Source organism: Notechis scutatus, chromosome 1 (assembly GCF_049901735.1).
Source record: "Notechis scutatus isolate UNSWTSFEM ecotype Mainland chromosome 1, rNotScu1.2, whole genome shotgun sequence".
NCBI lineage: Eukaryota > Metazoa > Chordata > Lepidosauria > Squamata > Elapidae > Notechis > Notechis scutatus.
Genome location: NC_142009.1, coordinates 115,820,894 through 115,844,365, shown reverse-complemented (window position 1 = coordinate 115,844,365; position 23,472 = coordinate 115,820,894).

The following is a 23,472-nucleotide window of genomic DNA, read 5'->3' as shown; positions in this document are numbered from 1 at the left end:
ACTGACCAACTCCTTCTTGGCTGACAGAAAGGAGAACCAGGTTTGGCTGCAATCCTGCAAGAGAGCTACACAATTTCTCTATGTTTTTGTTTCTGTCTTTTTCCCTCCAGCAGCCTAGGCTGTAGCCCAGTGAAGCCAAATGACTTGGATGGGGAATAACCTAGCTTTACCAAAATGAAATGGGGAAAAAAATCATATTACATCCAAGCGATAGGTTTTAGAATGTTCTGGCTACTCCCCAAAATAAAATAAACAAAGTAAGAGATAAGAATAAAACTCCAAATATATCTTCACTCTTAGTGCTAAAGCAATGGTGGTCTGAATCTTGTATTTGTAGTTGGGATTACAATTATTTTTGTACCCGATTCTGTATTTATTTCAAATGCAACATTCATAGTATCCCTATTAATAGCAATAGCACTTAGACTTATATGCCGCTTCACAGTGCTTCACAGCCCTCTCTAAGCATTTACAGAGTCAGCCTATCGCCCCCAACAATCTGAGTCCTCATTTTACTGACCTCAGAAGGATAGAAGGTTGAGTCAACCTTGAGCCTGGTGAGAACTGAACTGCCAAATTGCAGGCCGTCAGCAGAAGTAGCCTGCAGTACCCCATTCTAACCACTGTGCCACCATGGCTCTTGCAACACGACATTTTAGTTACACCATCCATTATTGCTATATATATTTTTGGTACCAATATATTGTGCTTGATTTGTTCTTTGACTTTCATCTTATTGTGCTTTGGTGGTAGTGGTGGCGGTGGTCGTTGAACAGGTAGTCCTTGACTTATAACAGTTCATTCAGTGACCATTCAAAGTTACAAAAGCACTGGAAAAAGTGGCTTATGACCATTTTTCACACTTAGAACTGTTGCAGCACCCCCCATGGTCACATGATCAAAATTCAGATGCTTGGCAATGAACTCATATTTATGAGAGTTACGGTATCCTGGGGTCATGTAATCACCTTTTGCAACCTTCCTACAAGCAGTCAATGGGGAAGCCAGATTCACTCAACAATCATGTTACTAACTTAATAACTGCAAAGAAAGGTTGTAAAATAGGGCAACAGAAACTTTAGGCTCAGTTGTAGTTGTAATTTGAGGACTACCTGCGGTTGTCATCAGTGGCTTACTCTTGTGGTAAGTCTAATTCTGGCATCTCTTACACCGTTGAAAGCCTTTGGAAGGAAAATTATTGCCTAATTTATTTATCCCAAATGCCCGTAGAATGTTACAAGGTGTGGGATAATCTTAGAAAACCAATTGACAGCTGTTAACGTATGCAGAAGACATATGTAAGTGCAGCAGCCAAAACTAAAAAAGAATAGTGGCTCACAAAATGAGTAAATTGCTCCTGAGGAGTAGAAAGCTTGCTACAGTTCTTCAAGCATCACCAGCTTGGAGAAAACAGACTTTAACATAACTCATAGACAGCTAAATTTGGGTACTGGTCTGATTCTGTGATACTGCTGATAATTTATCCCATTGGAGCTTGAAGCATGTGGCTTTCCAGGGGTCAAGGAAAACCAGGATTCTGTTGCTCTGTCAGGGAGAGGGGCAGTTTCTAAATTTGATATATAAATTTGATGTTCCCTTTGGCCAACAGGATGAGCAAGAAAGAAACAGGTAACTATTTTAATTAATATATCTATAATTTTAAAAAAATGTGCAGTAATTTTTAAAAAAGAAATGTTGCTAAACTGAAATGTAAGGTATCCTTAATAAGTCTGCTATCTGGGAACCCAGTGTAAGCTATTTTTTTTCCAAATCAAACAATAATACATTAATTACTTCCCAGAACTATGTAGTGATGTAAAAGTATATAGCGGAAAACAGAAGAAAGGTTTGAAATAAAGCTATATGTTTACTCTGGCAGAGATGGATCCTGTTATCGTTCTTTTAACTTGGCTGTTAAAATAAGATAATTATTAGGTACACCAAAATAAGCTGCAGTTCATGAAAGCTTAAGTTGTTCAATAAAAAAAAAAATTCCTCAGAAAAGATGCTGCCAGAACTCCTAATTGTTTTGCCCCTATGACTGACACAGCACTCCTCCTTCAAAGGTTATTCAGTGAATAGACTGCCATCTGCTGGCACAAATGGTTAGCTCACTATGCAGGAATAGACCAGAGTAGTAACTATTAAAAACATCATGGTACACAATGCTAGAGATTTTACCAAAGGCAGCGCTTATTCTAACATTCATACTTTTCTATAAATAAACCATCAAGCCAAATGAAAACCACTGTGGCATTCTTGAGGCTTGCTCTAACTTCCCTCTGTGGGTGGGTATTGCAATGTTGAGCAGCCAGTCAAACGAGAGGCTTACAGAACACTGATTAAAGTATTTTCAATTTGGTTGCTCATCCTGTAGTTCCAATAATTACATACATAGCCTCTCTGTTTTCATGATGAGAACTGAAAGTACCTGGTGCACGCTGGCTAGCATTGAATATCCATGGTGTCGAGTATACACACACACACACACACACACACACACACACACACACAAAGTTTAGATTTTGCTATGGAGTCAATCAGGAAAAACATTTTGGGAGATCTGTGGGATTTAATATAGAGCCTCCCAGAGATCAAATAATATCTAAGAAGTCTTTTATATTAACTGTGTGAATATAATCACTCACATACATTTCATCTTAGGGATCTTCCAGTCAGCTCTTGATATCACTCTTTTCCCTTCTGCTGAAGTTTTAGGTCCTTCCTGAGGTTTTGTGGGATGAGGATGAATGAGGAGGAGGGCGACTGAAAAAAATCATCAATGAAGGAGTGGAAAGATTGGTACCTTAGCAAACCCCTTCCTCTTCTCTTTGTTGTCTCTCTTTTCAAAGTAAGAGGCAGGAAAACACCTGAGGGTTCTGAAAAGAACTGTGTCAAGCATATAATTTTGTCCAACAATACATAATGCAGTAAGAAATCACACAGCACGAGGTTGACATGCTACCTCTCTTCTTTGGTATGGATGTAAAATAATTCAATGTCTTTTTCTACTGAATTTTGTCTAATCTAAAAGAATCTGCCCCCCCTTCCTTTTTCTTTTCTTCCATTTCAAACTGCAACAGTGATGAAATTCTGAGAACTCCATTGTTGGAGATATTTTAGGACAAAATTGGAGATCTATTTGCCTGGCTGGGATGGTATGAGGATTCCTGCTATGGGTGAAAAGATGAACGAATAACTTTTAAGTTCCATTCCAATCCTATGATTCTATTGTTCTATGATTCTGTGGTTCTCTGTGATTCTATCTGATTCTATAATGCTAGAGTCTATGAGTCTAGGGTCCCAGAAGCACTGATATTTCACTGCAAGGTGTGTGCATTCCTCACCTAAACTCCTAACTATTGATCGCAGTTCTCCAGCAAATTCTTCATGCATTGTTTCTGGCCATTTCTGAGCTGCATAACATTGCAAGCAAGGACAACTGATTAAATTGTGTCTCAGTGAATGATACAAGGAAGACTGACTGAATAGCAGTGAGTTATGTCAAATTTTGGGTTGGGGAGATGTAATCAGGAGTTCATAGTGACAACGCAAGAGACAAGACTAGGGCTGTTTGCATTTTCTAGCAATTGAATGCAACGGGAAAAAGACAAATTGTATTGCAAAAGACTTTACTTGAAGTAAAGGAAGTAGGACACAACAATTAACAACCTTAAACAAAAGCTGCTTGAAAAGTTATCTTCCCCTGTACATCCCCTATGCCCTTGTAAGCAAGGGCAGTTCAAGCAGCAAACAGCCAAGCTGGAATAGGTACAGAATACCAAAATTGATTTTCCTTATAGTTGCCCATCATTTCTTATGCTAGCCAGACATGATTTAAGTGTTGAAAAAGTTCCAATCATATGCAGCAATTTTGACTGATTTTATAACACCACAGACCAACAAAATGAAACATCTGCTGGTGAAAAAGCCAAAAGTACCCTCCTCCTACCAATTTTATAGTCATTTTTCCCCTTAATGCTACCATTAGCTCTATGAAGGGCAAATGCATTGCTCTAAAAGTTATATCTTTACTACATAGGAAAGAAAATACATGGCTGAGGTAATTTGATTTACTTTGTTAACATGTGCAAATCGTTTAATTTGGTGTAGAGCTGGGTTAATTGATGGATGTGGCATCGGTTTTGCTTTAACACAGAGAGGTTAAAATAAGGTCTTCCATAAACTGAGCTCTAAAAGCTTCCTTGGAATAGATTCTATGTCATAACTAGTTTTACGCAATTTGTCCATGAAGGCTAGGATGGATGACTCTATATCAGATCCACTTGTTTTCCCAATCTCAGGTTGCTTCTGTCTCATTTTGGTGTCAGTTTATGACTTTTCTTTCATTTACAGGCATTTTGAGACATATTTCTTATAATACTGGCTGCACAGGAAACTTTCTTTTGAGCTGGAACAAATTTTTGCATTTGAGAAAGAAAGAAAAAAAATAGCATAAAGGTTATATAAAGAAACAACTTCTGATCATCCAAACACTTACAAATTTATTATCTAACCCCCCCTCATTAAAAGTACATTATTATTATCTTCTTCCTATAATCGATCCTTTTTAAACAACTACATGAACCACCAGCTCATTTCCCACCCACCCCCAATTTTCAGCAAATAAATCCATAAGAGATTTGCAGGACAATGCAGAGTGATTACATTATGCTCGTCTATGACTATAATAAAGATTTGGTTTTATTGGAAAATAATTTCACAGCAAGAAATTCAGTTAGTTTGCACAAGTCTTTTTTGTACATACCTTGTGGTAAATTAAAGTAAGAGAGCCAGTTTAGCGTAGTGGTTAAGGCACCAAGGTAGAAACTGGGAAATTGTGATTTCTAGTCCTGCATTAGGCACAAAACCAACTGAGTGACTTTCACTCTCTTTCAGCCCTAAGAAGAAGCCAAGGGCAAATCACTTCTGAAAACTTTTCCATGAAGGGGCTTGTTCAAGCGGCCACTAGGACTTAAAACTTGAAGGTACAACAATAATAAACACCTTTGACACTATCTCAAAACATCGACACCACTTGAACACCATTGGCATTGATAAAAATCACCATCAGTCAATTGCAAAAGGCAGTTTTATTTCAATCAGCTTACAGTACATCCTGCAACAATACCTTTAACGCCCTCAAACAGCAACAATTGCTTGTCCCAAGCCCTTGATAATTGAATAAAAGTGCCCAATCCAGTCTAAACATCTGGCTGGCTGTACAACCAACCATAATAAATAATAATCGTTCGATGCAGGCCATGGAAATCTTCACCTTCATGAGTTGTACAGTAACTGTATACATAAGTCTTCATTAGCTGATTTCACGCTGGAAAAAAACGGCTGCACCCTCCCAGGCGTTTATGTGAAAATCACTTCATTCCTAGATACTTTTTATGGCTTCTATTGATATTAGCACCACAGCTATTGACTGGGTAGATCTTGTGGAATAGCGGAACTGCAGTTTTGTACATCTTGGCCCTCTTCCATAGCTGCTTCTACTGAGAAAGGGAAGTGGTGGGGTGTCTGAAATGTCTATAGATAATGTTAAACATATGCAGCCCAACTAGCATTATATATTAAAAGCCAGAAAGCATTAACTATATTTTACTTTCACAACCTATATTCAGGATCTGCAATATTGTCTAAGGCAAGAACAAGGAGGACTCTCATACGATTTCGTGGCTTGATGGCCCTTGACATTTTCCTCTTTTTGTCTGTCATTTAACCTGTTGCCAAACATATTGCAAATTAAACTCCTCTAAACTAGTCACTGAGCATCAAAAGATAGAAAGAATCAGGATCAGGGAAAAGTACAAGCAGGAGAGAATTCTAATTTTAGATTGTATTTACCCTTCCTTAATTATTTGTCATGCTTCCTTTTGTGTTTCTATTTACCAATTAGAAATCGTTGTACTTTATTTGATTTCTATAGCCACCCATCTTAACCAGTCACTCTGGGAGATGAACATTATAAAAAACATGACACACAATTAAAACAATATAGAATGAATATATGTGTTCACTGAGTAAAACCATTACCACAGACATTAATGTAGTCAGGAAATGAGTCCTTTAACACACCCAGGGGGCCAGGCATGGACACATTACCAGTGTCCTTCATAGCCTTGCAGAAGGCCATCAGGGCTGGGATCATTCTGATCTCTGAAGGGACAATGTTTTGGAGGGCAGGGTTATTGCAGAAATTATATGTCTTCTAGTCCCTATCTGCCAATATTCCTTGAATGACAGGACCCACAACATCAGAGGTGGTATTCAGCAAGTTCTGGCCAAGTTCTGGAGAACTGGTAGTGGAAATTTTGAGTAGTTTGGAGAACAGGCAAATACCACCTCTGAATGGAGGTTTTACAGTATTTTACCCCTGCCACGCCCACCAAGCCACGCACATAGAAGCCAAGAACCAGTAGTTAAAAAATTTGAATCCCACCACTGCACAACATGCCCACACTGCTGGACCAAATGGATGGAGAGACACAGCTAGGATAAGATAGTCCCTGGCTCCTACACATATAGATACAGATATGGCTTAGGAAGTCTGTCTGTCTGTCTGTCTGTCTGTCTCTTATCTCCCTCTCTCCTATCTCTGTCTGTCTGTCTGTCTGTCTATCTATCTGTCTATCTATCTATCTATCTATCTATCTATCTATCTATCTATCTATCTATCATCTCGTGTTCCATCTCAAGAGCAAGTGCTGGGTTTGGGTAACACATTTTAAGACGTAAAGAAACTGAGTATGCTTAGAGAAGGGCCACAAAGTTAAGCCCTAGAAACGAATGATGAGGGACTGAAGAAAATGGGTATATTTTACTTGAAAGACTGGAAAGGGTTATGACAATAGTCTTCATGGGCCTGATGCATCCATCTGTCATGTGGAAGAAAATAAAGACTCGTTACAAAATCACTCCAGAATACAGAACAAAGAATCACACTCTTTCATTACAGGAAGGCAGATTCTAGTTGAAAACTTTCTAATTGGTAAGAATTGATTGATTATGTTCCCCTCAAGTCATCTTTAATTCCTGGAGTCAACCACAAAGATAGAGATTTTCTCCATGACAATCTATCTCTAACCTGATGTTGGCGAATGATGAATACTAACAATACTTCTACAATTTAGCAAGGGACAACAAGAAACCAGGATTTATGCTGATGGCAACTTTGAAGTCATTAAAGTTTGATGGAATTCTTCTATCTACAATATCAGCCATGTTGCTAGAACCCCAATATAGCTATACTTCCTAGAATCCGTAGGGGTAACTTGCGTTAGCCTTCTTCCTGTAAAGAACGTCCTGGTTTACAGAGAAAATGGAGTTAATATAATTCAATGGGATTCTATCCCAGGTTTAAACCCATGGATCCATCTTCCACAGACTTATCTACCATGCCTATTGACAGAATGGGCAGGCATGTGTTGGAAAATTGCTAGAGACAAATGGTTGCAACACACACTCAGATAGGCATGTAGTCATTTCAGTGAAGATGGAGGAATGACAATTCAAGAACCTATATGTGGCTACCTTAGTTGCAAGTAAGTTCCAATGAAGCGAGAATTAAAGTAATAGGCAGAGACACCTGCAGAGGGATGGATCAGGGATTCAGTGATATTATACAGGGGTGGGCTGCTGGGAGTTCACAGGGGTTCGGAAGATCCTTTAGCTAAGATTCTGCACAGTTCAGAGAACCCCCAAATCCCACTTCTGGCTGGCCCTGCCCACCCTGACCCTCCCAGCAGGCCTCACCTGGCTGTTTTGGATGCAGGTAAGTGCAGGGCGTGCATGGAGGCTCAGGGAGGGTGAAAAACGGTCCTACCAGAAATTTGGGAAGGCCAGAAACGGGCCCATTTCCAGCTTCCAGAGAGCCTCCAGAGCCTGGGGAAGCCATTTTTGCCCTCCCAGAGGCTTGAGAAAAGCCTCCGGAGCCTGGGGAGGGCAAACCCCCTCCCCATGATGCTGGAGACTGACTAGGCCACACCCACCATGGCCACACCCATCCAGCAACTGGGCAGAGAACCCGTTGCTATAATTTTTGAGTCTACCCCTGGTGTCATATAATAAGATTAAACTGGTTAATTGACTCTCTACATCTTCTATCCAGAATTAACGCTTCCCTATTAAATATTAAACTCCCTTTTTTTCTTTTTTTGTGAGGTAATAATAGTATTCTCACAAAATGCCAATTTTCAGTGATTTCTAGATGCCTATAGGAGTTACACTGATTCAGCCCAATCCATGGGTCATATATAATAGCGTTATTCAATTAATGGAATAGCTTTGGCTAGTGGAACTGATTCTATCTTCTACTCCATGTTTTATTACTCTGTTGTGGAGAAAGTGCAGAAGTGGGGATGGTGGAGAGAAAGTAATGAAAAGCTCTGAGCTCTTGATCAAAAATCTATTTGTGTAACATTGAATGTCGCCCATTATCTTATCTTTTCTGTCTGTTGGAAAAGTCACACTTTCATTCTCAGACTCAGATGCAAAATCATCACATTCTGTCTCCTGAAAGTATTCTGCAGACTTCCTCCCCGCCAGTTATTTTGCTCTGACAATAGTCTAGAAAAAAAAACCTTCTCTCTAAGGTAACACCAAGTTCTGTAGAATCAGGTATATCTTAAAGGTGAGTTGGATTTTTTGGGTCAAGCTATAAATACTGTACTTTAAATTTAGGAGCCCATATATTCACTGACCTTAGTATAATCCCCATTATGTCTATGGAACTACATGGGCTATAAATTAAAGCAATATTTGGCCTGAAGTATTTGTGTCTGTTCAGTGTTTCCCAAAGAGACTTTCAAGATTCTTGTTGATGAAGTTCACCAGAAGGCTTTCAGCTCTAATGGTATACTGGAAACAATACTTGCTATCGAGACCAAGGCTTTTTAATTGCTCATGGAGCCAAACTTTGCTAAGAACTAGGAATGTGGAAAAGCTGAATCAAATCCAGTGGAAATTTGGAATCTGACATGAAGATTTCTCTGAGCATTATCTCATTTCATCTTCATTTGTCACATTTACACAATGATATAAATGGACAACAATATGAGTCAACAGGTTGGAAAATGCCTTATGGCCGAATGTGAACTGAATGTAGAATGTAGAAATCTAGCAAATATTGTTCCCACCTATATTTCCATGAAAATGACTTAAGAAAAGGAAAGAGAATGGATCTCAATTATTCTCAAACTCAAACAAAGCATAAAAGATATTTTATTTTCACAATCTTTCCCAAAGTGATGCCCTCCAGTATGCTTGACCAAATTAGGTAGGTATTTGGGGAGTTATAGTTCAATACATGTACAGAAAATTAGTTGAGAAAAGAGAAGCTTAAGTAATCATAATACAATGTTGTTTATGACATAGATGCAGATGTTACAATTCTGTCATCTAAAATGCATACAGCATGCATTTAAATGTTTTCATTTAGTTCTACTGAATGTCAAGCTGAACTGGTTTGCCTTCTTTGATGGATTCAGGGGAAGGACCTGGAAAAAAAATCAATAGTTAAATAATTGCCCTATTTCTGTCCTCTGAAATCTAAACAAGCTTATATCTCTATTTTTTCATAGAGAATAAAAAAACTGGCTGTGAAAGTCCACATTTGAAAATTAAGAACAGCGTGGGTTGTTTTTAACACTAATATGTCTTTTTACCATGTCTGGATTTCATATTATTGTTTAATATTATTTTATGGCAATTATTTATATTTTATCAAGTTTTTTTTTAATTATTGGGATGTTTGTAGTCCAGAATCTCTGGAGCTGGCAAAATAGAGATATTAGTCAAACACCTAAACAAATGCTCAATGCTGTTCTAAATATTTATGATCCATGCTAGATACTGGATTAAAACTCACATAAATCACACCTAATATCCACATCTAGAAGGCACTAAACTGAGGAAGGTTGCTCTGGGCAGACAGATTATCACTTTCATTTTATGCATTCTTGCATACTAGGTCACTGGATACTTTGACATGCTCCTGTTTTAAGCTTTCTAATCTTTTGAAACCTAACTGCATCCTTTTGTTTTTGTTTTTTTACTTCTGCCAAGTTCAGAATCCTGAGAAAAGGCATTAAACAATTCAGTATTTCCTCTGGCTAACCTATAAAAGAGTAGAAAAATGCCATTTGGAGACATGCCCTGTCTTCTGAGCTGCAGCTCCTGGGGAGTAGGGGGCAGGGGAGGAGACACCATTTACCCCTCTGTCTTCAAATGGGACAGATGCTGCTGCTATCCCCTGTATGCTTTCAATTTCTGCTTAAAAATCATTGCAAGCTATGAACATGAAAAAAAGATGTGTCCAAGTTATTGCAATTAGGTATTTCTTTTTGCAATTGTCCTGGCTATGATTGTATTGTGGCAACAGAAGTAGGGGAAAACTGACTCATATGGACCATTACCCTTGCAATTTTGGAGGAATACGGTAGGCCAAGGAAAAAGGGTAGAGTGAAACTGACAGACATTCTGACAGTTTCTCTCTTTAAATTTCTGGAAAACTCCCTGAGAAACACTTGGTTCCCCAATCCAAGCATTCCCATTGAGTCATGTCAAGAAACAGGGTGCAGTGAAGCATCTTAAAATCTGCGGAGGTTATCAGGACCTTATATTACAGTGGAAATTATGTTCTACAAGTGTTGGAAGAAATATCCTTCTGGGTTCAGTTCCAAATGGGGAAAGAAAGACACTGGAAACATGGTAGATGCTTGGAAAAATGGTTTAATGGTAGACAGGATCACATGCCTTGGAGCTCCTGAGAGAAAGAGGGAAGAGATGCTGAGAGTCTCTGGCTTTTATGCCCTCCTGTTGGGATTTGAATTTGAGTTTGTATTCTGATTGGTTGTCAGGCTCCCATGGGGCCATGCAGGGGCAACACTGTAGGTTGTCCTAAGTCCCAGGTTTGGTTGAGCCTTGCTGGATGATGATGTAATGCTTTGGGATTCCTATTATGGGTCTGCCTGAAGAAAGTAGAACTTTGTTATGTAGAATAGACCGGCCCAGCCTTAATGGCCCATTAGCAAAGGTGGGCGGGGTGGGGGGGGTGGGGTGAGTTTCTGCCTCTCCGAGTTTCTACTTCTCTTTTAGGGAAAATATTCTGCCTTTTTAGTATATCCTAAAATATTTTATTTTCCTAGGAGAGGGGTGGGTTTTAACTTCCAACACAAGCAAATTTGGAAACTGGTAGGTGACAAAGTTGGGAAAAGGCAGAATAGATTTTTCAGAAGTTTCTAATTACTAATACTAATTATTATTTACTTAAATAATACTTTTATAATTTACTTAAATAGAAATGTAATATTTTTATGCTATCCATCTCCCGTATACAACGATTCTGGGCAGCTATGTATATTCTTTACTGAATTAAAAGAAGAACCCTAGTAGGATATTGGTATAAAGCTTTCTTTAATGTGTTTATGCCCCCAGCCTTGTGACATGTGGAGTAGTGTAAGTAATTATATTCCTTCAGTGTTTCAGAGAAGTCCCAGCAATTGTAATACACACTAACTTCATCTTAGCCACAAACCAGTGTGTTTTTAATTTACAAATTTGGCAATTTTTCAATAAGTTGTTGCACTTTGTCTGATCTCTTCTCAAAATACGGAAGTGCTTGAAGCATGGCCACCTGCAATAACAGATTACCGTTCCCTAAAATATTGTCCTACACCTACAATGCGGAGGCACAAAGCTTCTCTCAGGAAAAAAAACTTTGTTATTTCTTTTTTGCTAAAAAAAAAAAAAAAAAGAAGAAGACGAAACTATCCCAAAGAAAAGCTAGTTTTCAGCAGCTTCTTTGTTCCCCAAATCAACTGGCATCAAAGTCTAATGAAAACCTGTATGCGGACACTGGATGTAGTCCAAGGTATACTATTGGCCTATGCTAAATTCCTCAGGGACATGACTCATATAAAAAACATGAGGCTGTCATCATATGGCTGGTGGCTCCAATAAATCAAATTTACTTTGAAAATTGAAGCATAACAAAATTTTATTAGGTGAAACTTTGGCGTTTCTCTCGGCCATCTTGCACATATATATTTTTGATTACTTGCAGCAGCTTAAAATAATGCCTCAATCCTATTCAAAAGAATAGAGATCTCAATGATATCTTTTTAAAAGGTTTTAATTAGTGGTAATGGGAACTGTGACTGTATATATAAAGTTTGTGTGCATAAAGACACACTAAATAATAATATGAGGAGACTCAATGTTTGTTTGATTTTGAGATTCTATTTTTAAAAATAAATGCTTGCTTTGTTGCATGAAAAGGAGAAGCACTTATTTTTAAGAATAGAATCTCAAAGCCACACGAACATTATGTCTCTTCACACTATTGTTTAGTGCATGATAAATGTAGGATGACCACAATAGTCTAATCAAGGAACAATATTATATAGTGGGTAATGAACTATCTGAAAGCAATCAACCAAGCTCAGAGAGCATCAAGGACACTTAAATCTTAACCTACAGATATAGTCTGTAGTCCTTGAATTACAACTGTTCATTTAGTGACTGTTTGAAGTTACAATGGCACTGAAAAAAGTGATTTAGGATCAGGGGTGGGATGCAAATTTTTAAACTACCGGTTCTGTGGGCATGGCCAGGTGCCCCCTGGGCCTCAGGGAAGCTTCCTGGGTGAAGAGGTACAACAGCGAGGGGGCACGTGATTTATATTAGCTAGAAAGCAAGAAATCTGACGATTACCTGCTTTCTAGCTAATTTAAATCATGCGGCACAGCTGATCTTCGGAAAACAGCTGATTAGTGGGGGGGAAAAAGAAATACCTTGATCTTTGGAGAGAACTATTTCGCTCCCAGCTGATCTTTGGCGATACCAGTTCACCCAAACTGGGCCAAACCGGTAGAATCCCACCCCTGTTGAGGTTCATTTTTCACACCTACAAACATTGCAGCATTCCCATGGACACGTAATCAAAATTCAGATGGCAATCTTATGCCTACACATTTTTCACAGATGTATTGTTTTTTTTAAAAAGGGTAGGAAACCTTGGTTATTCCTATATTACTTTAGCATTACTTCAACCACGAAATACTTTTGACCCACTTATGAATTGTGCCATTTTAAAAAAAGAAAACCTTTGACAATGACTTTTGCATGTGTCTTTCTTTTATTCCAGACAGGACATCTTGGCTCAATTTGTTTCCTTAAAAATTATGACACAACATTCAGGGATTTTATATGTGATGATCAGCCACTCAAATTTATATGTTGCTACTTTTTTTTATCTCAACATTTTGCTTGAACTCTGGACTATTTATTTTGGATATTCCTCTATATTGCATCTTTGCAAAACTTTGTGAAACACCCAAAGGGGAATGCATGAACATGTCGGTGTATATTCAGATCAGCTAACATTTACAGATGTAACACTTTAATCACTTTACGACTTTGTATATAGTTTCCTAATGTTAAGATAAGATTTATTATCATTGTGTTTGCTACACATATTTTTGTTATTTTCCCTCTCTAGATACCAATTAATTTTCAGCTTGTTGCAAAATGCTTTCTTTCTTTTTTTTACAACACTGAGACATGTACAGGAAACAACAACCCAGAAAAAAAAATAGTATGACAAATTTTGTTGGCTAAGCAGTTCATATATAGAAGCATGATAATGAATATTGTGATAAGCATGATAATGAAAGTCATGAAAACAAGGGGTTATTTAAAAGATTAGTGTGCAGATATTGTGTCAAAATGAGTTACAACGAGTTCATTTCAATCAGATAGCTCATCTTTTTTTCTGTGGTGAGTCTCAAGATGAAATATTCATTTGGTAGCTAGGAGTTTGTGTAGCATTTCAATTCATGATCTCCAAAAACTTTGAATAAGATTTCATATGATCAAATAGTGACATTTCAAGGGTGAGGGAAGAGTCAATTATATACAATATATGTGCTCTGTAACCAGGCAATATATCTTTAGCATTACCAAAAATCAGATAACCTTCAGGACAGAATAGAGAACACTGAAAGGTGTAAGAGGCAACTTCTGGTATAGGACAACTTCTTATGTTTCTAATATAATTTAACCAGATTTTTTTATAGTTCCTAATCCTACTTTCCAGAGCACTACAGGTAGTCCTCAATTTACAACCACAATTGAGCCCAGAATTTATGTTGCTAAGTGAAAAATTTGTTAAGTGAGTTTTCCCCCATTTAATGACTTTTCTTGCCACATTTGTGAAGTGAATCAATGCAATTCTAAATTAGTAACATGGTTGTTAAATGAATCTGGCTTCCCTATTGACTTTGCTTGTCAGAAAGTCACAAAAGATGATCATATGACCCCGGGGAACTGGAACCATCATAAATGTGAGTCACTTGTCAAGCATCTGAATGTAAATCACATGAACATGGGGATGCTGCAATGGTCATAAGTATGAAAAATGGTCATAAGTCACTTTTTAGTGCCGTTGCAACTTTAAATGGTCACTAAATGAATCATTATAAATCAAGGATTACCTGTAGTAATTTTTATGTTCAGTGTTATTCAGATTGGTTTGCTTTATAAGGATTATGTGTGTAGGGTAGGAAGGGGGATGTAGGGTGATAAATATACACTGTGAAGATTGCTGGAATAAGGTTAATATATACAGCACAGAAAATAGGAACTAAAGTTTGCTGGTGGATTTCTTGGACCAATTACTATTTCTGAAGAATAAGCAAGCTTATATAGTATACTATTTCCTAGCCCAAACTATTTCATACTGCTGTACTCAGAATTAGTTATGAGGAGCAATCCTGTATAACCTTTTTTGAATTCCTACAGGAAAAGTGAAATACAACTCTAATGAATAAACAGAACAAATATTTTGAATGACTCAATACTCTTGAGTATGTTTCTCTTAGTTGATGGAATAGTATACTCACTCATAAAGAGGTTTCTCATCAGAGATCCTAGCTTGTATAGAATACTTGAGGCAAATGCTTGTGGCAAATCTGAGCTTTGGTCGTGTTTGGTTTAAACCAGGGCTGTCAAACTCGCGGCCCACAGGCCCAGATGTGTCACATGCTGGCCACACCCACACCCAGTTTAGCAAAGGGGAAAAAAGTCACGACACGTCATGTGACGATGCCATGACAACGCTGTCAACTCAAGCTCAAGGCTCATGGTTTAATTAGGGCATCCGTCGAAACCCTGACAGACGCGAGTTTGACACCCCTGGTCTAACTGACTGATCTTGTCTCCTATGGCATAGGCATGACAACCTGGTAACCTAGTCTATACATCCCTATCTTGCTAAATAAAAATGTGTAAAAGCCTTTTTCAAAATTCTGTATGCCACCTAGAATTTTTGGATTTGCAGCCAGTATGTTTAAAAAAAAGAAAGAAAAATAAAAAATCAATCAAAGCTATGTTTAGCACTGCAGGTACAGTATCTGTAAATGTTGATGTCATAACTATTGAACATAATAACGATGAAATAATATGGAATGATACTGAAGTAAATGCTTAAAGGAGTATTTTAGAAATCTGTATAGAAATGACAGTGAATCAAATGCTATAAATGTTAGTGTCACAGAAAAGCAATTGGTGGAAAAGGAAACATATGTATGACAATATGTTTTTTTTAAATTGTAAAGTTGTAAAGGTAAAAGGCTACCCTGTCCAGTCGTGTTCAATTCTAGGGCAAGGTGCTTATCTCTGGTTTTTAGCCAAGAGAATCAGCATTGTCCAAAGACATTTCCATGCTCATGTGGCCAACATGAGTGTACACCAAGACTCACTGTTACCTTCCCACCAAAGTGGTTCCTATTTGTCTACTTTCATTTGCATTTTTTTCAAGCAGCTAGGTATGCAGGAGCTGAGGCAAGGATAGGATCTCATCCCATTGTGCAGTGTTCAGGTCTTGAACCTGGTTCTACCTGACACTCAACATCTTTAGCCATGCACTCCATGGTGAAATAACTGGCGTGAAAATATAGATGTTTGTCAAGATCAAGGGAGGTACTAATACCACTCTATAAAGCCTTAGTAAGACCACACCTAGAGTACTGCATCCAGTTTTGGTCATCACACTATAAAAAAGATGTTGAGACTCTAGAAAAAATACAGAGAAGAGCAACCAGGATGATTAGGGAACTGGAGACTAAAACATATGAAGAACGGTTACAGGAACTGGGGCATGGCTAGTCTAGTGAAGACTAGGGGAGACATGATAGCAGTCTTCCAATATTTGAGGGGCTGCCACAGAGAGGAAGGGGTCAAGCTATTTTCTAAAGCACCCGAAGGCCAGACAAGGAATAATGAATGGAAACTGAACAAGGAGAGATTTCACCTGGAAATAAGGATAAACTTTCTGACAGTGAGAACAATCAACCAATGGAACAGCTTGCCCTTGGAAGTTGGTGGGAGCGCCATCACTTGAGACTTTCAAGAAGAGATTGGACTGCCATCTGTCAGAAATAATGTAGGGTTCTCCTGCTTGGGCAGGGGGTTGGACTAGATGACCTAGTTGGTCCCTTCCAACTCTGATTATCTGTTATCTGTCAATTCTTCCTCATCCTGTGGAAGTTTTGGAAGATGGGAGCTTACAAGGTAGATCTGGAAAGTCCAACCTCCAGGACAAAACTTTTAAATAATGCTGTGCTAATATATATGAACAAAAAAAGGTCTTATGGGACCCAAAGTCTCTACATTTTCCATCGAAGAGAGACCACATTGACCCACTGAGCATTTGGTTTTACATTACTGAGACCAAGAAATATTAAAAAAAGAAATGACAAAAAGGAAGCACAATTGAAACAAACGGGGTTTCTGCTAGCATTTCCAAACACCTGATATGTGGCAAAGGATTCCTTTGTAGAGTGTTTCAGTTTACACTGAATCACAAATATTCAGATGTACACTTTGCTGCTTGCCATGGCAAACAAAAGATGTTAACAGCCATTGCTCAAATCAAGCCAACAGTATAAACAGGATGATGTCTGAAAAAAAGTGGTATGGTCCACAGAGGCCTAAGTGTGTTTGAAGGTTAGCTTATTAATAAAACATTGCTGGCCTTGAATCAGCTTAGAAGAAATTTAAGACATTTATCAACATCTGCCCAAATCTCTTTGGACTCTGCTGCGGATAAGCTGATTAATAAAAGATGTCTCAGAAAGGAAGCTTAGATCTTATTAAGCAATGACCAAAGAAACCCGAAAAGCAGCACCCAATCTGCATATGAAAGGCTAAAAGTAAAAGTAAATGAGTTCACCTCTCCATGCTCCACTGCCAGTTTCTGAAAACTATCCATTTTGACTGTTTGGGGGAGGAATGAAGTTTGGATAAATAAGAAAGAACTCCCAAAATTATGCGTGGAATTAATTTATAAGAAATATCTTGGCTGTGTCTTTAAAAAAAAAAAACCAGAGCAAAACAAAATAAAACCTGAAATCCTTCTCTCTTTGCCACCACCCTGAAATTGAATCCAGTTACTTTCTGGTTTCCTCTCCCTCCACCCTAGTATTTAAAAAACAACAACAACAACTCTGCAGCCTTGTTTGTTTGTTTTTTTCATTTGTTTCCTTGATCCTTTCATTTTTTCCCCCTTCCCTGGGGTTAGAATAAAATGCTCCTATTAGAATAAATGCTACATTTTGCCTAGTGTAGCTTATTTATTGCCCAATCCACTGTTGTGCTGGGAAGCCAATTAGTAAAATATAGCCGATGTCACGATACTTCATTTCATTACAAGGACATGTCGACATCTGTAGAGTGTGTGCTGCTTTTAAGAACACGAAAACCGAACTTGCTGCATCAAGACCAAAGTTTCTTTAACTTGGAAATATTTGGTTCCCAGCAATAATCAGATGGTCTGGAAGTTCAAAAGGGAAAACTGGACAAGACACAGGTGTGAGACCAGTGGCAACTAGGACAAAGCCGCTGTGCTTGAGTCACCAATTTCAGCCTGATTGGAGATGTCCCCAGAAATGAACTGTATGCAGATCAGAATTCTCTTGCTGCTCACCATCAGAACCTAGAGTCAGAATATAGCAAGTCTCTGAAAATTTGTTTAGCTACCATAAGATGTAGTGTTGCTTGGCTGGCTTCAAAAAAGGGTTGTGGTAATTGATGAGGTCAATAGCTATTAGCCTGGGTAGCAATGTGACAGTCTCTGTAGGACATCTGTCTGGTGACTAGACTCCTTGAGCAGTTGGCTGGCCACTGTGAGGACAGTGTGCTGGACTAGATAGGCTTGGGGTACAGTAGCAATGGCAATAGCACGTAGACTTATATATCACTTTTTAGTGTTTTACAACCGTCTCTAAGCGGTTTACAGAGTCAGCATATTGCCCCCAGCAATCTGGGTCCTCATTTTACCCACCTCAGAAGGACAGGAGGCTGAGTCAACCTTGAGCCTGGTGAGAACTGAACTGCCAAATTGCAGGCAGCCAGCAGTCAGCAGAAGTAGCCTACAGTACTGCACTCTAACCACTGCGCCACCGTGGTTCATTGCGCCAATCCAGCTTATGTTCTTACAGTTTTGTGGATACTAACTGTTATTAAGAGCACTCATTCATTTGTGTGTGTGTGTGTGTGTGTGTGTTGTTAGTAGTTACACCAGTTCTTGTGCTAGTGAATCTCAATTGGAGAATTTTGAGAGCCTTTTATGGGTATTCTCACAAAATGATTTCATATTGATGTGGCCAATCACCAAACACCCATAGAACATCACAGTGCATGCATTCTGCCCCAGAGATGAATGCCTCTGGAAATACAGATTATTCTAAAAAAACCCACCACAATATATGTTTTAATATGAAATTAACACAATCTATAATTAAGATGATTTCTCCATCTTTTATTTATATATATAAATTTGTACCTGGATGCATCAACACATATTATTTAGGCTTGTACAAGGATTATGTATTATCTGAGCAAACTTTTCTTTTCTTTCTTTTACTCCTGATCCCAAGCATATATTATAAATAATTTCAGGGCTTTCCCTACATTTATCTGATTAGATAGACTAAGAGAAGTACTTTTTAAGAACTAGCCCTCTTATGTTCAACTATAGTTTCTTTGGAATATGGCTGATGATTAATTTAAAATTAATGATAATTAAACCATATTTAATGACAGCCTTGTGGAAGCATTGTGCACAGTGTGCCAAGCTGTGGAAATCCAGGGGAAGATAAACGTTAAATAATGATCACAATGAAATAAATGAAACCTGATGATATTTAATAGAACAGAACAGAATAACAGAATTGGAAGGGACCTTGGAGGTCTTCTAGTCCAACCCCCTGCTCAGGCAGGAAACCCTATACTAATGTAGACAAATGGTTGTCCAATCTCTTGTTAAAAATTTCCAGTGTTGGAGCACTCACAACTTCCCGAGGCAAGTTGTTCCACTGATTAATTTTTCTAACAACTAATTGATATAAGGGATAGTAAGCAGGTTTTCTTTTTTTTATGTTCTTGACCTACACCAAAAATGATATACTGCTAATGATACACTAAGTAATAGGGTTGATGGTCAATAGGTACTGGAATCAATGAATTCATGGAATGTCCAGTTATGTAGGGCATAATGTAATGCACAGGAAACATCTATGGTACAGATGGGGCTATTTTGCCAGAAACATGACTAGAATAAATTGTTTTTGTTTTCACTTGACTTGGAATATCACAATTAGCACCAGCTGAAGATGAGTTCAGCTATGCTCTAGTGCAAATGTCAGACTTACCATATTCCATAACATCTCTCTCTCTCTCTCTCTCTCTCTCTCTCTCTCTCTCACACACACACACACACACACACACACACACACACACATTAAGCAGTTCATCCCAAGTGGATTGACAGGACTACTAAATTTAACTTAAACAATACTGAAGAATAAGCAATGAACTTAAATTGGGAAACCTTTCAACAAAGTATTTAAGATCCCTGAAACCACAGAATTGCTATCAGTGGCATCATACACTCTGACTAAAAGAGGACAAACACATAAATTTACTTTAGCATTTCGGTGCAGTCAGATTTCAGCAGTTCTGGATTCTTTGATTTCAATAAAAATGAAGCAGCTGAGCTGACATAATTTATGAAGATACAAGAATGTAAGTTATGAATCAGCCCTTGTCACCAGAACATGCCTGTAAAGAAAGTACCACTAAACCACGTCATACTATATCATTTGCATCTCTGTCCACTTGCTGTGCTTTGACTAATAGCAAAAAGGCCATACTTAACTATTTATTTCTTAAATTTATGTTTTGATTGTGACATTACCCAAATAGGAAACCACCTGTCCTGAGAGATCTGCCTTTTCAATTCACATACAGATTTCCACTACAAGGTGAAGATGTCTCTGTTTCAACAAGTTGTTGATTTGTCTTCCCTTTGTCCTGTGTCATCTTGGTGCAAAGGAAAGATTGAGGTGGGTGGGATCACAATTCTAATTAAACTGAAATAAGATATTTTGAAAAAAATAGTCCTTCAATCATCTTCTGGATGCCTCAAGTTTCTTGGCGTAGAAGGTCTTCCTTATAGCCACATTCAGATCAGTGCTGTTACTGAACAGTTACCTAAACACTTAGTGGAGTTTGGAAGTTGAAGTATAGTAAGACACAAATATAGTGTTCCAAAGTGCCAGTTTAGTAGTGGCAGCCTTTAATTTCCATGTGTTGATGTGGAAAACACTGTATTTTGCTTCTTTCCCTGTATAAATCCGGAACTTATTTATATTGGTCAGGTATCCTTCCCCAGTCCAAAGGAATGTCAGAATATTTTTTAAAAACATTATCCATTTCACAAATGATGGGCGGTTCAGATGGTTTAGATCTAAAAATACCCTGAATCAATTCTGCATGTGTGAAATGTTTCAATTATTTCTAAAATATTTTTAATAGATTCCAGACCGAACAGCCAAAGTGTTTACAGAGCAATTGGGGCATACTGTGCCTTTTAAATATTAGTATACCACATTACTACGGACACATAGTTAGAATATACTTTTGAAATAGTACCAAATACTGTGGCAAAGGTGGGAATCTTAGGACCAACAGCACAGTAGCAGCTATACATTTCACCCATCAAATGACAGGACATACTAGCTCCTTCCTAAGATGGGAACGCGCCTCTACGACGTCCACAAACATATTGTATTCCAGGATGTCTATCTGTGAATGATTAATAGGTAGCACTCAGATTCCTGTTATGAATGGCTGCAATCTGCATCAAAGAGGTTGTCCATAACTACTAGTCCTTGTGAATTTCCTATTATAAACTAAATATTTCTGTCCACTTCAAAGGAATTCTTGAATTTCATTTTTAAGGGGGAAAGCAAGAACAATGCAAGTCACTGTTCAGTATGCATTCCCTTCCAAATGCTCATACAATGTTATGGTCAATGGGAAACACCATCTGGTCCTCCCACCCCTTGCCCACACAGAGGCATTTCGTACACTAATTTAGGCCTGTCCTCCAGTGTATATATATAAGGTCCAAGAGGCAATTACATTTTGTGGAATTGTTTATATGATACACATATTTGCAAAAACAAGTTAGCAGGTAGCAAAAGTAAACTTTAGAAATCTAAAGGGTATACTGGCAAATGAAATATCTAAAGGACACCATCTCTTATGAATTTCATGGGCTCAGTTGGGTTTTTCTCATTTTGTTTATCTGACATTGTACTAGAATGAGTGAACACCTTTAAACTAGGATCCAAGCAGGGGTGGGCTTCAAAAATGTTAGCAAAGGGACGGGATCCCTGCCCAGTTGCTGGGTGGGCGTGGCCATGGTGGGTGTGGCCTAGACAGCCTCCTGCACCATGGCGGGGGGGGGGGGCGGCACTTTTGCCTTCCCCAGGCTCTGGAGACTTTCCTCAAACCTCTGGGAGGGTGAAAACTGCCTCCCCCAAAAGCTCTCTGGAAGCCAGAAACAGGCCCATTTCCGGCCTTCCCAAACTTCTGGGAGACCCGTTTTTCACCCTCCCCGAGCCTCCAGGCGCGCCCTGCACTTACCTATATCCAAAACTGGCCACATGGGGATTCCTGGAAGGAGTGGGGTGGGGTGGGCAGGGCCAGCCAGGAATGGGATTTGGGGGTTGTCCGAACTGCACAGAATCTTAGCTAGGGGCTCTCCCAAACCTCTGCAAACCAGGGGTGGGATTCTACCAGTTCGCACCTATTCACTAGAACCGGTTGTTAACATTCTAAGCAGTTCGGAGAACCGGTTGTTAGAAGAAATTACTGGCCTAATCCTGTAAGGAAGGCAGGAGGGAAATATTCTGGTGTTGCTTACAGAAACTGCCTCTCCATTAACTCTTATTACATTCTTGGCAGGACTAGACTTCCTGTCTCAGGAACTTCTCTGGAGTTTTTCCCCCCTCCTTTGCTGGTACTTTGCTTGTGTGGAGTGACCATTCAAAGTTACAAAGGCACTGAAAAAAGTGACTTATGACCATTTTTCACACTTACGACTGTTGCAGCATCCCCACAGTCATGAGAGGCCAGGCGAGGAGATGTGTGCCTCAATGTGATATTGAGTTGGCCACACCCAGCCAATAACATGACCACCAAGCCAGATCCACCCAGTCACATGAGCACAAAGCCACACCCATCAACTAAGCCACACCCCTGGATCCAAGTCTCAATCATGTTTGTCAAAAATGTAGGCCTATTTGTCATATTTGTCCAGTTTACTCCTTTCCTCCACTTTTTGACACCAATGGGGAAACCCTTCTGCAGGTATTAACATACTTGGGAATGAGATGAAACTATTAAAACCATAGAAGAGAATGTTTGCTATTTGTTTTGGCTGATGTAACTGAAGGTCCCACAGTGAGAATGAAACTTAAAGGCAACCCTCATCCTAATCAAACCTGTATCATGCAAAGGCACTGTGGCTATAGATTAATGTATCTGGCATATATAGTCTATGGAGATTCTCAGTCTTCCAGCTCATGGTTGTCCCAGAGATGCTTTTTCAAAAGGCAACCGGACACTTTCTTGTTTTTTCCTTGAAGACGCTTCTCGATTCTCATCAAAGAACCTTCTTCAGTTCTGACTGAATGGCGGAGATCTTTTTTCTACAAGGAAAAAACAAGTAACTCCAGTTGCCCTTTGAAAAAAGCACCTTTGGGACCTCTTGCATAAGTGCATTTATTCCCATAAGATTGGGTTGACATGCAGAGTATGTCACGAAACATGCCCTACTTGATATACCCTATGCCAGCTGTCCCTCTCACCAATGTCTATATACTTGGCAATGAAGGAAGGAAAAACGAAGAAACCCATCAAATTTATTTACCCATCAATGTTTCTCAGGGATTGTATACTGACCACATAGTCTGTAGCCTTCACCATTTTTAGACTTTTCTTCAACATGGGGATAGTCCTGGGAGTGGTGGTTGTTTTCAGGGCCCAACAATGAAAGTAGGCCAATCCACTTGAAAATGTCCTGAGGGGAAAAAGTGTTGATTATATGTTATG